At 43.0% G+C, this 15,382-nt stretch overlaps 1 protein-coding gene and 1 long non-coding RNA gene across 3 annotated transcripts in view; both read right to left on the bottom strand.

Annotated features, from left to right (window-relative positions):
* The window catches only part of LOC134883601 (IQ motif and SEC7 domain-containing protein 1-like), an 87,093-nt gene that overhangs the window by 45,729 nt on the left and 25,982 nt on the right, over nt 1–15,382 (bottom strand).
* LOC134883725 (uncharacterized) lies at nt 1,813–5,288 on the bottom strand. 2 transcript variants are annotated; one of them, XR_010168330.1, is made up of 4 exons: nt 4,173–5,287; nt 3,807–3,950; nt 2,244–2,929; nt 1,813–2,107 (listed from the first exon to the last, which is right to left on the bottom strand). It is a non-coding gene; the product is annotated as an uncharacterized LOC134883725 (long non-coding RNA). The 2 variants fall into 2 exon arrangements; XR_010168324.1 differs by lacking the exon at nt 1,813–2,107 and having other exon boundaries at nt 2,188–2,929; nt 4,173–5,288.

The raw sequence follows: 15,382 nt of genomic DNA, 5'->3' as shown, positions 1-15,382 counted from the left end.
GCTCTGGTTTTAGTGTGCAAATGACAGCCTTTCAGCTGACCGAACCGGAGCCAAGTGTGTGCTATTTTGGCCCAAATGCTACTGTATGTGGCTTCAGCAGTGAAAATGGTACAGTAGTGTGCTGGACTCGGAGTACTGATCCTCTGTGCTGTCAAAACACCTCAGTGACGCTGTGACAGTGACTTGACGCTATTCATTCTAATCCATTCGTGATCAATTATGCTTTACTGTGTCAGAAGATTATTAATGGAGCTGGAGAGGTAATCTTAAAACATGAATGTCTTGCTATCCATCAAAACCAAGAAGAACAGATCAAACAGATGACCGATAAATAAGCTTCACACTCATTGGTACAATGACTGCAGTAATAATGACAGTGCCTTAACAGCTATAATCATGTCCATTTTACAGAAGGACAGCAGTCAGTTATGGCAGTGGACAATCACTGTGGCTATCAGACAAGTGCAAAGGGTTATTATGCTGACAGGCCTGCACATACATACAGCATGTATCCCCTTTTAACTAGTGACTCACTTCCAGCTCTGTTAAGTCATGCCCCCGTCCACTGATGCTATAGGAACTGACAGCAAGTTCTGTGCCAGCCCATGTGCTGGCAATGTGATGCGTTGTATTGCAGTTGTTGTCTCATGCAATAGCCACATGCAACGTATAGTTGCTGTCTCCGGTGGAGGCATAATCAGAGCTGTGCTGCCAGTTGTGTTTCTCAGTGTGCAGACCTAGCACACCGCACTGTCAGAAGCTCATGCTCAAAGTAAAGTAATGTGCTGTCAGTGCCTTACAGCTCTGGTGACGCACTCTCTTTTTTCATCAGCCCTGGCTTCACATGAACAGGGGCATCACATTAAGAATCTCTCAGCCAATAATGGGAAATTGGCATTCCTGCTGTAACGGCTTTATGGCATGAATGCCCTCTGAGAACGCATGACATTATCTCAATGAAGGGTAAAGCCCAATGATGTTTTTAGCCACCTTGCCTGTGTGCAATTTTATATATTCAGTGTGCCGAGTACAGGAAAGCGTTTATGAATGCCAGAAAGTAATCCATGCACAAATATCAAACCTCCTGAACGGTAATGTCACAGACAATGGGATTACGGCAGTATTTGGTTTCAGAAGAAAAGCTGTACAAATCGCAACTACAAACATATCTTTCGTAATCTGGAATTACAAAATAAAGCTAAACATTAGAAAGTGATTATTATGGGTTAACAGCTGCTGAATAATGAAGCTGGGTAGCGAAACTGATGCAGGAGTGTAGATAGCCATGTCGTAACACCTCAGGCAAGGGCTGTGGATTTGGCATCATTAATATGGTTCCTTTACATATATTAGTACACAAGTCACAACATGTGTGCAGTACCTATCCCAGTGGTGTAGTTTTGCCTTACACTGCTCTGCACCAGTACACTGCAAGTATGACAGAAAACGACCTTACTTTATTGTCAACTACTTGATCATATGGCAGCACATTAGCGGACCTGGTTTGATAAGCTATCATAAATGCCTCACATGCACACGTTTGTTCTAGAAAATACACTTCACATATCTTCCTGTATATTGGGATATTCTACCCGAGGCAATCTGCACATCACTTTGAGGCCAGTGAAGTGTAGTATCCTAAAAGGCCAAAAAAGCCTTTGCAGGGTTCCCCCAGGATTTTTAGTCTTAAATTTAAGACTTTTTAAGACCTTTTTAAGACCACTTTCAATAAAATTTAAGACCAACGTCGCACCTTCCCTGGTATGCGTATTAATGAAAAAATTGAAAATCAATCAATCAATCAATCAATCAATCAAATAAATAACTTTAATGAACAATATGCTCTGAGGACAACAGCTTTCAAAGATCTGCTTCAACATAACATTCACCATATTTAAACACAATAACTGTGTGAGGAGTGCATGTATGCACATGCACACGTCTGTGGGTGCGCCTTTGTATGGATGTTTTTTCCCAAAGTAACCTACAGCCTGTCTACACTGTATTTAAGTCATTAATTTAAGAACCATTTAAAACAATAACTGTGAGGGGTGTACGTGTGTGTGTGTTTGTGTGTGCGTGTGCCTGCATTCGTCTGTGGGTGTGCCTGTGTGCGGTTGTTGCAATCTACACTGTATTTAAGTCCTAAGACAGAATAATTTAAAACAATAACTGTGAGGGGTGTACGTGTGTGTGTGTGTGTGTTTGTGTGTGCGTGTGCCTGCATTCGTCTGTGGGTGTGCCTGTGTGCATTTCAATAGATCCTACAGCTTTTGGAGCTCAGCTCTTTTGGCAGCAATCTGTTCGTCCAGTTTAATGAGTTCAGCCATCTTTTCCTTGTGGCTCCTTCTAAAGGCATTCGATTTTGCTATTAGCTCCGCCATCTTGCTGCCTGCTTGCTTGGCTTCAGCCTGGTCTGCCAACTTATCAGCATCCCTGAGCAGATGTTCGGCTACCTCCTTGATGGATCTTCTGTGCTTTCTCAGTTGCTCCAGGTTCTCCTCAATGGCCTTTCGTTTTTCTGACTCTGCTTGAGATTCTCTCTTTTTTCTCTCCGTCTCAAGATGAATTCTATATCTTGCTCTGGAAGATGAGACCGAGGAAAGCAGGGCTGGCGTGAGGGGGACCTTGGTAACCCCTCCATGGAGAGAGATGTAGTCACAGACGATTCTCTGCGCTACAACGGTGTCTTCGTGAATGTTAGCAGTTTCAATTTCTTTGTTCACCGAAAAGCCCCGCTCAACTGTTGCCTGCCCGTGTGATAGAAGTAGAAGCTTCTGGATAAAGGACCAAAGTTGTGGGTAGGTCTCACTGATGATGTTGCTTAGAAAGACATCCAGTCTTTTCTTGAATGGCTGGAAGGACTGAAATTCTTCAGTTCGGACCTCCAGGGACAGCATCTCTGAGAACTTCTGGGTGATCAGATCACCTAAGAAGAGTGGATGAAAGAGCATTCAAATAAATGTATAGCTACAATATCAGTAATATATTATTATTCATACGACTGCTTGATCTAATGTCCTATTGTGCTGTGTTAGCATATGCATTATGTTATGATTCTTATTACGTAGTTCCTATTTTTTGACCATCGGCCGCATTGGGAAGCTTCAATGAACTGTCACATTAAAGAGTGTTACAATACACTTAGTGCTATGCACTGCACAGCATTATTCTAACTTATAATGGCATGACAACAATGGCATAATCAGGATAACGAACTGCATTCGTAGATAAAACAAATAATGCACTTTGAGGTGTAACGCCTGTGCTACCACTTTGAACATGCAGTATTTTTTGATACAAGAATACCATGATGTTCTTTATCCCTTACGTACAGGTATTACATTAGTAAATTGTATGCTTATGTTTAGACCTCATCAATAAAATAATGTATGAATATGTACCAGCAGCAACTCCTCCATCCAACTGTCTGTCTTGTAGAAACTTCCTGACTATGCTCTTCATCTGTTTCTGACACAGTTCAGGGTTGCTGTACATAAAGGCTGGGTTCAGACAAGTCAATTGTCTAACAATCGGAAACTTCAAAGGGCTCCTCTCCTGAATCTTCTGGACCATTTTGGATAGACACTCCATGCATTGGTTTTGAAAATGTAGGATGGAAAGTTCCTCTGAGGATTTACTCCGCTGTTGGAGTTCCTAAGGATGAATAAGGACTAGCTGAAGTGAACTGTCCCTGATTACAACACAACTGTTTACAACACAACTCTCCTTGCTCTTTCCCTTTAACCACCAAATTGCAATTTTGTGAAACGCCTACTTGTCGGCCATGATTATTTCCAGAATACCTTTATGGCAGTCTCTGCACCAATGCCGATGTCCACTGCCTTTGGATGCACCCTCGACTGCTTGTCAGTGACATCAAGCCGTACCAAGTGCTGAGGTGTGACATCAGTCAGTAGCTCTCGCTTGATGAATCGCCTCAGCAAATTCTACAAAACAGGGAAAACATATCCGAGAATGAAAATGTCTTTGGGACACAGTAGCATCATTGTCACAATACACTTGAGCTATTTGAAATTGATTATATAGATGTAGTCTGTGGTCACATATTGGCCCAAATCAACCAGCAGTAGTCTTATTGTAATGAAAAGAGATGATGTTAAATAAAAAGACATATATTCACACAGATTCACTTAAAAGATTCAGCTTACCTTCAGTAATTCAGCCAAGTCATTGGCAAAGAATGGAAGCACAGGTTCATCCGTTTGATACTTTGTCAAGAAGGGTGTCACACTTCGTGAAACTGCCATGAAAAAATGCAGCTTTGCCAAAATAAGAGGGTCTTTGGTTGCCACCTCGATGGTGTCATAAGAAGACGTTCCAGGGTTTGGGAGCTTCTTGGTTGTAACAGCATCAACATATTTCTTCATGTCAGGCCAGATCTCAATGGCTCTCTGCACTACTGGGAGGTTCTCGATCCAGCGGTGACCACAGAAAGGCAAAGCAAAGGTTTTGGACTTTGTAAGATTGCAAAAATCCTCCCTTCTTGCTGGCACATTGTGAAAAATAGTATGAAGAGCTCTTAAGAACTTCTCCATATGCCACTCAGTGAATCCACATTTGACAGCATTATGTAGAGTGTGTAGCCCACAACTTCCCACTACAACCAACTGGGCACCCCCAAAATGCTCAGCATGCTCCGTCCGCAGCATCTCAAGAAAACGCCAATTGACGTTGGGTCCGTCCATGGACAAAGAGACCATCCTCCTCAAATCAAGGTCACGTAAACACTCCTACAAGAAATATCAGAAACAAAATTCAAACACCTTTGCAGTATTCTGTCATACAATATAAAAGTGCTCTATAACCATTTGTATCATGCTTTGGGTAGGGGAATATTGGATTGAACAAGTTGCTGATATAACAGTTTACACTATATACATTTTCATATGAAAGGGCAACAGATTTTTTTATTTGTTTTACATTTTGTCAGTCTTAACAGTAATAGACTACATATTACTGTGTAAGATTATAGAAGGCCTATTCATTATTCCACAGTACTGCTATTCCTGCAGTTTGTTGCCAGACTGTGTGAAAAGTTACTAACAAAACTATACTAGACAAATTGCTAATAACTTGTTCAGCTCAGTTGTTTTAAGAATCGCAATTCTTATCTAGGTAATGCACGGTAAGCAACTAAGAAAACGTGATGACTCAATATTGACAAAAACGATTTCCTCTAGATGGCAGTAGCGCATTAGCGCGGGCTCTGAAGTTAGCATGGGAATAATTGTACAGCCCTGTTTACCATTTCATAAAGTAGCCTAGCTTATTTCTTGTGCAGAGCCTCACTGTAGCACGGATATGCTCTGCCTATATGGACTTTAATTTCAAAACATCCCTGTTTTACCTTTAGATTACATATTGAATTATCTTTTATTAAGTATTCTTCAGAAATGTTATCTGTAGCAACTTACCTTGAAATTACTGAGAAGGTCCACCGCCTTTGCTTGGCCCATGAACTGCGAGCCAAAATATCGTGATCGAACACGGTCACCGTCCCAGTAGCGGAGATGGATGTCAAGCTGTTTGGTTTTTGTGCTTTTGTTGAGGCTTTCGTCCAACATTGGCACAAAACCAACAGCCTGGTTTACCTGCTCGGTGAGCTCCTTACTGATAAAAGGGACGAGACCGAACTTCGTAAGATACGCTGTCTTGTTGCTCCCGCATGAAAATGTTGCCGCGATTTGAGAGTCAGGGAACATGCATTTGAATACATCGGTGATGCCCTCATTGGAGGAGTAGGAGTGGTGTTCGTATACTGTCCTAAGAGTCCATATTACCTCTGCCTGCAGAGTTGGTGTTGACCCGCACAGTAACCCTGACAGTGGTACCTGCTGCAGTGGTGTAGCGCTAGCCACCTAGCCACGGAGGTAGACTGCACTGAAGGTGGCACACAGAAAGTTGCTATCGGTGCCTGGCTCGAACGCACTTCAACCAATTTTGTGTGCTTAGCACTCTTCATATGGGAGTTCAAGGCTATATGCCCCATGGTCCCAAGTTTGAAGGTTTTTCTGCATAAAGTACACTGTGCCTCCCACACATTCCCTGGCACAGGCTGAACCCAGTTATACTTAGGGTCGTGTACCCACGACGGATTGAACCGACATTTGCCCATCTCTAGCAAATAGAGTAGCCTACTTTAATGTCAACACATTTTTTTTCGGATTTCACTTCACGCGAACTCAAAGACTGTACCAAAGAGAACACAATGCAATGCAGAGGGGGGTGTCAGCGTCTCAATCAGTTTACAATGAATCGGTACAGGTTGCCTGATATTTAGGATGTAACCTACTAAAATGCAACGTTTGGGTGTTCTAAGATTCGCTGTAACAACGAACAAAAAAATACATGTTGTGGCGCCGTATCAAATAAGGAGGTGGATGAAAATTAAGACTTTTTGAACAAAATTTAAGACCTGTGAACAAAATTCAATACCTTTTCAAGGCCTTAATTTACGAATACTAAATTTAAGACTTTTTCACGTTTTTAAGACCTCGCGGGTACCCTGCTTTGGTTAAATCCAGGTTATCCTCCTCGTGGCTGTAAGCACAGATTTAGCATTCCAGAGGGATTGTGGCCTGTCAGCGATGAAATGACATTTACAACAGAACAGTCCTATGCTGCTGCAGCTCCTCATTAAAGGAGTATTGTCAAGCATTGTGAGCCTCAGCCGGTTTGACAGACAGTCAAACCAACACATTGATGTCAATCTGCGGCACATGTCCTCTGTCTCCTCAAAATTCAGTTTCACAAAGTCATCGAATTCGCACCACACTTTCCTGAGCACTGCCACAAGGGCCTGGTCATGTGACTCTGTGGTTAAAGCTTCCTTTGGTCTTAATCTGAAAAGAAATAGGGAGGGAAGAAATCAGCCTCTAATCCAAATCACAGACAGGCTGAGATATTCGGCTGTTTTGCCAAAGAATGAAGAGTGGTTCAGTAAAGGAACTTGGGAATCTGAGTGTATTCGTGCATGCATGTGCGCTGTAAACATGGAAACAAGACAGAGATTGAAGCCAGTGGATGGCGGGGGCAATTCGTCTGTGAAGGACTCAGTGGAGACCCGTGAAGGTCTCGTATTCATTAGGATGACTGATCCCCATGTATGGTATTAGATCACTACATGACAGGGTAATTCAGTTCCACATTATGCACCAGATTGCAAGTACATGTGTGGAAAATTCCAGTGTTCACATACACGGTTACACTTACGGGGCTGTAGAGGAATCTGACGGTCAGAAGGGATGCAGACTACAACACATTACAGCAAAGAAACCAAACATAACTGTGCCTCTGCGGAGAAATAATGTAGCAGAATGCTTATTCAGCTAAATACTGAAGTTGTTGGAAAAGATTGTGTGCAGAAAGGAAAGGAAAAGTACAAACCCTCGCATAAAAACACAATCTGTGTTCATCCCCCCAGATCTGACATATGATTTACAGAAGAATGGATGCAAGCTTTCCACAGAGACTCTAGGACTCATCACTATCCCAAAAATAACACCTCAGACTCCGCATTTCACACACACACACACACACACACACACACACACACACACACACACACACACACACACACACACACACACACACACACACACACACACACACACACACACACACACACACACACACACACACACACACACACAAGGTTACACTCACACCCACAAATATACGGCAGAAGCTGCAAGGAACTCGTGTGCCCAGCTGTCACAGCATCATCTAAAAATGAGTCATTTTCTCAGCCACCCGGGGCTCCGAAACCGTCACTCACATGACTCTGTTGTGATTTCACTCAGAATGGTGGGTAAATACAAGACAGCACTCAGGTTTCATGCCTTTGCATCAAGCCACCCAGTAATATTCACTGTGACATTTTTGCATCTCATTCACACATATTAACATTTGCCAACCCCTCCCCTGGAGCGAGATGTTGTTTACTCAGGACATGGGAAGGGAACATGAGAGGACAGAGCGAGGTCCGGATGCCATAGGTGAGTCAGCATAGACACTGGCGAGGCAGACACCGTGTTTTCCTCCACTACCACCCACTCCACTGCTGTCTGCATGAATGGGAGCTACACCCACGCCTGTGGTTCCTATCTGATGGCATTGATACTAAACATGCTACTCACATGTCGTAGAGTCTGTAACCCATGGCGGAGCCCGGTCTGCTAGACTGGGACCCGGGGTCTCGCGCTCGCCTGGGGTCCGTGCTGCTCACCACCGCGCGCCACACGCTTGGTTTGTCCATCCTGTATGCTGGTCAATGGGACTGCGTGACTGAGACAGCGTGCGCACACGGGCTCACTCACATTCACTCTCCCCTCTCCCTCCCAGTCACAAACACAAGGCAGCTAGAGAGCGGTGTGTGTGATGTAACAAGGAGCGTCCAAGAGGCTGGCGGCTGGTGGGGGGGGGTGGCTGCTGATGGAGGAAGAAGGGTGGAGGTTGTCATTGAGCCAAGGAGCTAAAGGAGCTGTCTGTTAAGAACTGATGTACAGCTTCTGTTTTAAAGAATAGATGATGAAGGGTAAGTCTGTACTGGAGCCAGTGCCTGGGGGGGGGGGGGCACTCTTAAATAAAAAGCACAAGGAGACGACCTGCAGCAGAGCTCCTGGAGATTACGCTGCCTCTCATAAACACAGAGAAGCATCTGCGTACGCCTCTCTCCACCCTCTTATCCGTCCTCAGTAGTACAGTCCTCAGCAGGGCCACAGGATTGGCTCCTTGGTCTCCATAGAAACAGGAGGATGTGTCAGAGGTAGGGCTCATTATCATGCCTTCTCTCCCTCCCATTTTGTTTTCACTCCCTCTCACATATTCGCCCCCCCCGCCCCATCCCCCCCATCCCTCCATCTCCATCCGTCTCTCTTCTGAAATCAATGCACTTTTCTCTGTGGTGTCTATCAAAAAAAAAGGGCTTTCCAGTCCAGAAAGGTAAAGATGGTGAGTTTTTGTGGTTAATTATGTCTGCAGAAACACTACATAACTTAGACAGAGAGGAGATAATGGAAGCAAATGAAAAACTTAAATGAATAATTTGGTTAATGACTGAGTTAACGACTACCTTTCCACAGTTCTGACAGACACAGAAAGAGAAATGAAACTATAGGGCTTGCACCGAAATTACATCATGTACAAGTGATGCCAAAAGTGTGAAATATTGAGCAGAATAAGGCTACATTCCTGAAGATTTAATCTTAATTCTGGCAAATATGGAAATGGCCTGCAAAATCTTTCAGCTTCAATGCAAACTCAAGATGGTGTTCACATACAGTACACTGCACTGTGCTCCTGGTAGGACAAATATGGTACTGTTGTCAACAGTTTCAACAGCTAAAAGCATCCAAAGCAAGCAGAAGATTGTCTATGGAGACAAGCTCTCATCAGGACTTAATAAAGCTACACACAAACACAGACACACACACAGTGGGCTTAAGAAAGAAATCCAGGGCTGATGGCTTACAATCACCAGGGGAGGATGTGTTTCATCCCGGGCAGACCGATAGCACACAGCGCTGTCGATGCGTTGAGTGTTAACGGCAAGGTGACTAGAACTGTCAGACCTTTATCGTTTTCTTAATGAACTTGTGTAGTGGCTAATTGTATGTCTGCGTCATCGCACTTCAATTACACTGGCTGTGTACTCTGTAATTATCCAGCACAAGTGCTGATCACTCCAGCTCTGACGTGCTCTTGTCACTGAGCCATTTGTGTGTGCGTGACTGTTTGTGCACGTTTGTTTGTGTCAGCTCTCCGTACAGAGTGGACACATTGTATATTGTTTTACTTAAACTGCTCACAATCACACATCCAGAGCAGAACATAGTTGGTGTCCTCAGAGGACAAACCCTACCTGAGCTTTCCTTTTGCTCCACTGTTAGCCCTTTAAGACGAGGCACCGGTTTTAACGCAATTGACTTTTCATTTCAACATTTAACTTGTGGAAATGATACGATATTGCAGCCCCTAACAAGCAGACTAGATCTCCTCCTCAGTCGTTGCTAGCACTTGTAATGCCACTTAGAAAGCACTGCAGAGACACTTCATCAGAGAGCTGCTCCGATACAATCAAACACAATCCAACCGAAGCTTGGTGTGTAATTTAACCTCCAGGTTGACAGTTGACCAATGTGTGTGCTCTGTTCTCTCTGTGGGCATATACTGTATGTATCCAGTGTATGCAGGCTTGGTTAAAGGTTGTGGGGGGAGGGGTTCTCACAGGAGCCATGGTGAATGGTATCTGCAAACCCAGAGCAAAATGTGTTTGTAGTCCAGGCACACATACACACACAGACACACACATGGAGGAGAAGAGCACTGATGAAGATGCTCTTTCAAACGGACAAATAACCTTAAATTCATGTTTCAGCAATGTACTCTTCCCGCAGAAGCACACACAAATATATTTAAATTTCTGGCCTCGCGTGACCATCCACACATCAAGGCTTGTTCCTATAAAGAAACAAATCTTGCATACTTTGGCTTTCTGGTGCCAACCTCCCCTCTTCTCTGCCACCATATGGCTCCTTTAAACCAGCTGGCCTCGGTTAAGACGTGTGCTGTTGGACTGTGGCTGTAGGATTCTGAGCAGCACTGTGGTCAGAAGGCTTTTCAGCCGGGCAGCACATTAAACTCAGACACACATATACTTTGAATGCACACACAAAGAGATGCACATTAACACACACCGTGGAAGGCTTTTAGTGTCACAGGAAATGCATGATGATGAGGTCCAACCTAATTACATTGTGTCTTTGCTCTCGAGACAGAGACAAGTGGAGAGCTTACAATCACCAAATGTGACCAGCAACCACAGTTTTATCAATTAAAAGCTAAAAGTCCATAAAATTATAAGCTGAAAAAAGACAAATATTGAGATTAAAATTAGAGCTGGACAAAATATTCAATAAACAAAATATATTGTTCAGCAACTACTTTGTCTGTCATATGTATTGTTTGCTGTTTAGTCTAAATTGATTATTTTGGGGTTTTGGAAAGCTTTTAAAAAGGTGAGACTGGTTAATTGTGATGGACATTATTCAGACAACAAATAATAACATAGAATACTGATAGATCGCTGAGAAACAATCTTTACATGTAACTCTGTAACAACCTTCTTGAGTTGTTGCAGTATGAATCTGTCATGGTACAAACAAGGAGAAAAAAACTCATGAGATGCTCAGCTGAAAATGAAAATCACAGAATTTCCTGACCCCGCTTGTTTCTCGCTGAATTGGCTGCTGTTCTCTGCTGAGTGGCCTTAGTTGATATAAAGACAGATAACAGAGATAAAAAACTGCTGGAGGTCACAAAACAGTAAGTTCTGTACACTTGAACTTTCCAAAACAGATGAAGTACTCCTTCCTATCAAAGCACACCCTGTTTATCCTGTTTTGGCAAGCTTTCCTGAGTCTTATAAATCTTAAAAAGTACAAACTGTAGAGCCACTTTACAGCGTATATGTATCTGCGGAATATGTAGGAACAGCAGTACTGGAAGAACTGTATGTGCACAACATTAGGAAGCATTATTTTGTCGTCGGCTGAGCTGCTCAGCGGGGGTCCCGTCTCCTCTCAAGAGATTCCAGCCCACTTCAAACACATCCAAATGGGAGAGAGAGAGTGAGAAAGAGAAAGGCAAGTGGGTGAAAACTGACATTGGCTACAGCACTGAGAGCAGCACACCACAAGATGGCAGTGCATCCCCTCCACTGCATGACTTACAGCCGCCTGATGGGATCAATATTAGTGAAAAAATTCCCCTCAGGAGGATTATTGTTAGGCACATGTGACAGATCAAGTGAGGGAAAGCACATGTTGATATTAAACACATGTGGATTCAACTAAATATTTTTCTTTCCTATTTCTTTTTATCACAGCCAATGTTATCTAGCGATGTCAGCATTGTTATCTTTATGTTTGAGTCGCTTAAAATACCTACTGCATCAACTTTCAGTTCCACAAAAACATTTTCTTAACCGCCCCAATTAGTGTCAACAGCTGGAACAACTCCCCTGGGAGAGTGACCTCCACCCTGTGCTGCTGGAGAGGAGAAGCTTGGTTCCTCTGCTGTGTTTTCCATGTAACCACACAGCTCAGCCTCGGTTGCTCTCTGGCAGAGGGCACAGCGCTGTGCAAAAGCTCCTTCTGTCACAGACTTGGCTGCAAGCCTGAGAACATCAGAGGAGGAAGACAGACAAGCTTTTCATAGCAGGCCAAACAAAGAGCTGTCTCTCTGCTCCTGACTGAAGTACAGACAGAGCTGTCACTTGACCCCCAAGACATCTGCTGAGGCTCTGACTGCCACCGCAGAAGTTTATGCTTCTTGAAAAGCTGCTGTCAGTAATATTGATGTGAAGTTATAGCAGCACTAACACTCTGCACTCACACACACACATACACACATCTGATGTGTCCAGTTGGGGAAGGAGTACAAGTACCACACTCTAGCAAGTAATCTAGCAAAATATGCCTAAAGGAAAAGGACTCAAAAAGCCCCCTGTCACTCGTGTAAAATGTGTTGAGGTAATAATATTGTGGCAGAACAATTTCCATAAATTAAGTCACTAGAAAGGCTAAGACTAGGCTCATTGCTTTTACGCATTCAAAGGATAAAAGTCCCTACTAAAGTTAAGGATGTTTAATGAACAAAGTAAAATATACAAACATACAATAACCAAAGGCAACACAGTGCTCACCCTCTTTGTCTTTCCACAAATACACAAGGTGCACAAATACAATAAACCAGACCCATGTGAGCATTGTGACGAATTATGAACAAATAAAAAGAAAACAATAAACAGCTTGATAAGCATCTGTTTCCTACAAATATTATGTGTTATTGTCTACATAAATGGTACCTGTTGACCAATACAGCATCAAGAAGTAGAGAAAATGTAATATTTTTCCAAAACTGCATGTAAATGTGTCAGGAAAAGAGAAGCACATGGACGTAAAGACGACAAATGATCAGTTTAGCTTAGGAAGGTTCCTAACGGAGTGAAATGACCCGGAATACCTCAGTGCCAGCCTTGATAAGAGCTGTTTGAATTCTCTAGATCAGGGGTGTCCAAAATGTTCCACCGAGGGCCACATATAGAAAAACATACGAAGGGCTGAGCCCCTCAGTAGAGGTGAGGTATATTGTTCGTAAGTTAATTGATACGTTATCAAAATCAATCAGATGCAGGTATCAGAAATCAAAGGTTTGCATAGGGTTTAACTTATTTTGTAACAATTAACTTATTTTGTAACAACTGTTGGCAGCTCAGCCCTTAAAACACAAGCCTCACATTGCTTATAATAAGGGGAAATATGAAGGGTACATTTCACATGTGTTTTACAAATAAGTTATTGGGTTTTTTTTGGACTTATTACTCATGAATACTACTGTGTAATATATGTTTACATATGTATTTAATAAGTACAATATAAGGAAAGCACAAGTTTCATGTGTGGGCCATATTCCATTATACTTTTTAAATTAGCAGAGGGCCGATTGGAAATGGACAATGGGCCACATTTGGCCCCCGGGGCCGTAGTTTGGACACCCCTGCTCTAGATGATAGGGAAGGAGCTTTGAAACTTCCTTTATAACCTCCTTTAGCCTAGGAAACACTGGACCTTCCTTTACGAAAGGAAAGGAGAAAATGCTGTCCCATAATGCGTGCGGTTACCGTGACACAACATTCGGCCGTTCACAGATCGTGATGGAGAAATTTGTATCATGAAAGTTACGGTGCTTATTAAGCAATTCAAAATGTATGCCATGACTTGCCAACGTGCTTTGTTTTGAACGTTTAGCACTATATTAATCGAAAGGCGAAATATGAACGGTACTTTTTAACTGAAATGATCAAATAAAGTAAACATTTCACAGTGTTTGTCACAGGCATAAGTTTCCCTTTCCTTTTTTACTTCCGTACAATTCCAACCTAATGAAGACTATATGTGTCACTGTTGTCCACGCTCATAAATCATAAACGGCACCATAAGAGAGAACGGTGCAAAGTAGACAAACTTACAATAGTCCTGTACAGAGAACCGTAGTTTCGTCACAGCAGACGCACATTAATAACGTCCGCTGGCGCATCACTGTTCCTTAACCCCGTGACGTTTCACACAAAGGTCAAGGAATAGTAGATAGGAATAGAAGATAGGAGCTGATTTTTGGACAATTCGACCGTACCCTAGGAATCATAGACAATTGAGTCTGACAAGGGGATGAAGTGCAGGTGGAGAGGTTGGCAGAGAAGCTCAGGGGGGGGGAATGAGGTGATTAAGGAGGAGAAGAAGCAGGGAGCTGATTTACAGAGGAGGAACTGTGAAAGCAAGGAATGTGGCTGAAAGTGTGTACATGGGAAAAGGAGGGAGAGGAAGCACAGGTACACAAGAGTAAAAATACAGCAGGCAGAAAACAAGTGTACAATACAGTCGAGTCTGGGGGCTTTACAGAACCAGACTGTGACCAGATCTTAAATCAAAGGCCATTTAGAAGGAGATTTAGTATTAAGCCATCAATATACAATATCACACAGTCACAATGGAAAGCTAGTCCAGAGCTCCTTGAACAGGTTGTGCTGTTTCTCCAAGTCTCATTTATGCTTTATAGTGACCCATGAAGGGGAAAAATCTATCTTCACAATCTAATCCCTCTGTCATCTGCACTATCTGCTCCTCACTCGCAGGAGATTTCATTGCAAACACAATTCAGCAGCGGCAGCATCTTGGTAATACCTTGTTGCACATACACAGACAAATCCCTCTACTTGAGAGAGCTGAAAAAGCAGCTGAGAACAAGCGAACAGGCTCTCCAGTTTTATTTCCTGGGGAAAAGTATGCCTTGCTCTCTCACCTCCCCCCCTCTGCTCGATCGGAGCGGCGATACAAAGTTAGGGAATTGCAAAAGCCTCCTATCAGACTGGGAGATGGATCTAAAGTGCACAGAGGCCTCTTTGCTTGATATTACTGTGGCATGGAGCTGATGAAAAGATAAGCTATGTGAGAGACTCCCACAGTATCACTAATCTCTCACTACATCTAAGTGGAAATGGGGAATAAGGAGAGAGTGAAGCATTGGTTAAGAAGAAGGGAAGCTTGTGGTGCATCGCTTGTATCACCTAGAGGCTTTTAAAATCACACTGATGTCACACATGATTTTTTTCTTGAAATGTAGCACCTGGCCGCTGTCACTAGACAGGTGGGTGTCTTTTCATTACTGATGAAGAGACGCATGTACTGCAGGCACGTTGGGCTTGTTCATCCTTGACTGGTAAAAGAAAAAAACTCCAGCCTGTCTGAGTTATATGTTTTGTTATAATTAAACAGCTTTTTCATGCATACAGTTTACA

Source organism: Eleginops maclovinus, chromosome 1 (genome assembly GCF_036324505.1).
Source record: "Eleginops maclovinus isolate JMC-PN-2008 ecotype Puerto Natales chromosome 1, JC_Emac_rtc_rv5, whole genome shotgun sequence".
NCBI lineage: Eukaryota > Metazoa > Chordata > Actinopteri > Perciformes > Eleginopidae > Eleginops > Eleginops maclovinus.
Note: the sequence above shows the minus strand (reverse complement) of the source record. Positions and strands in the feature narration are given on the sequence as shown.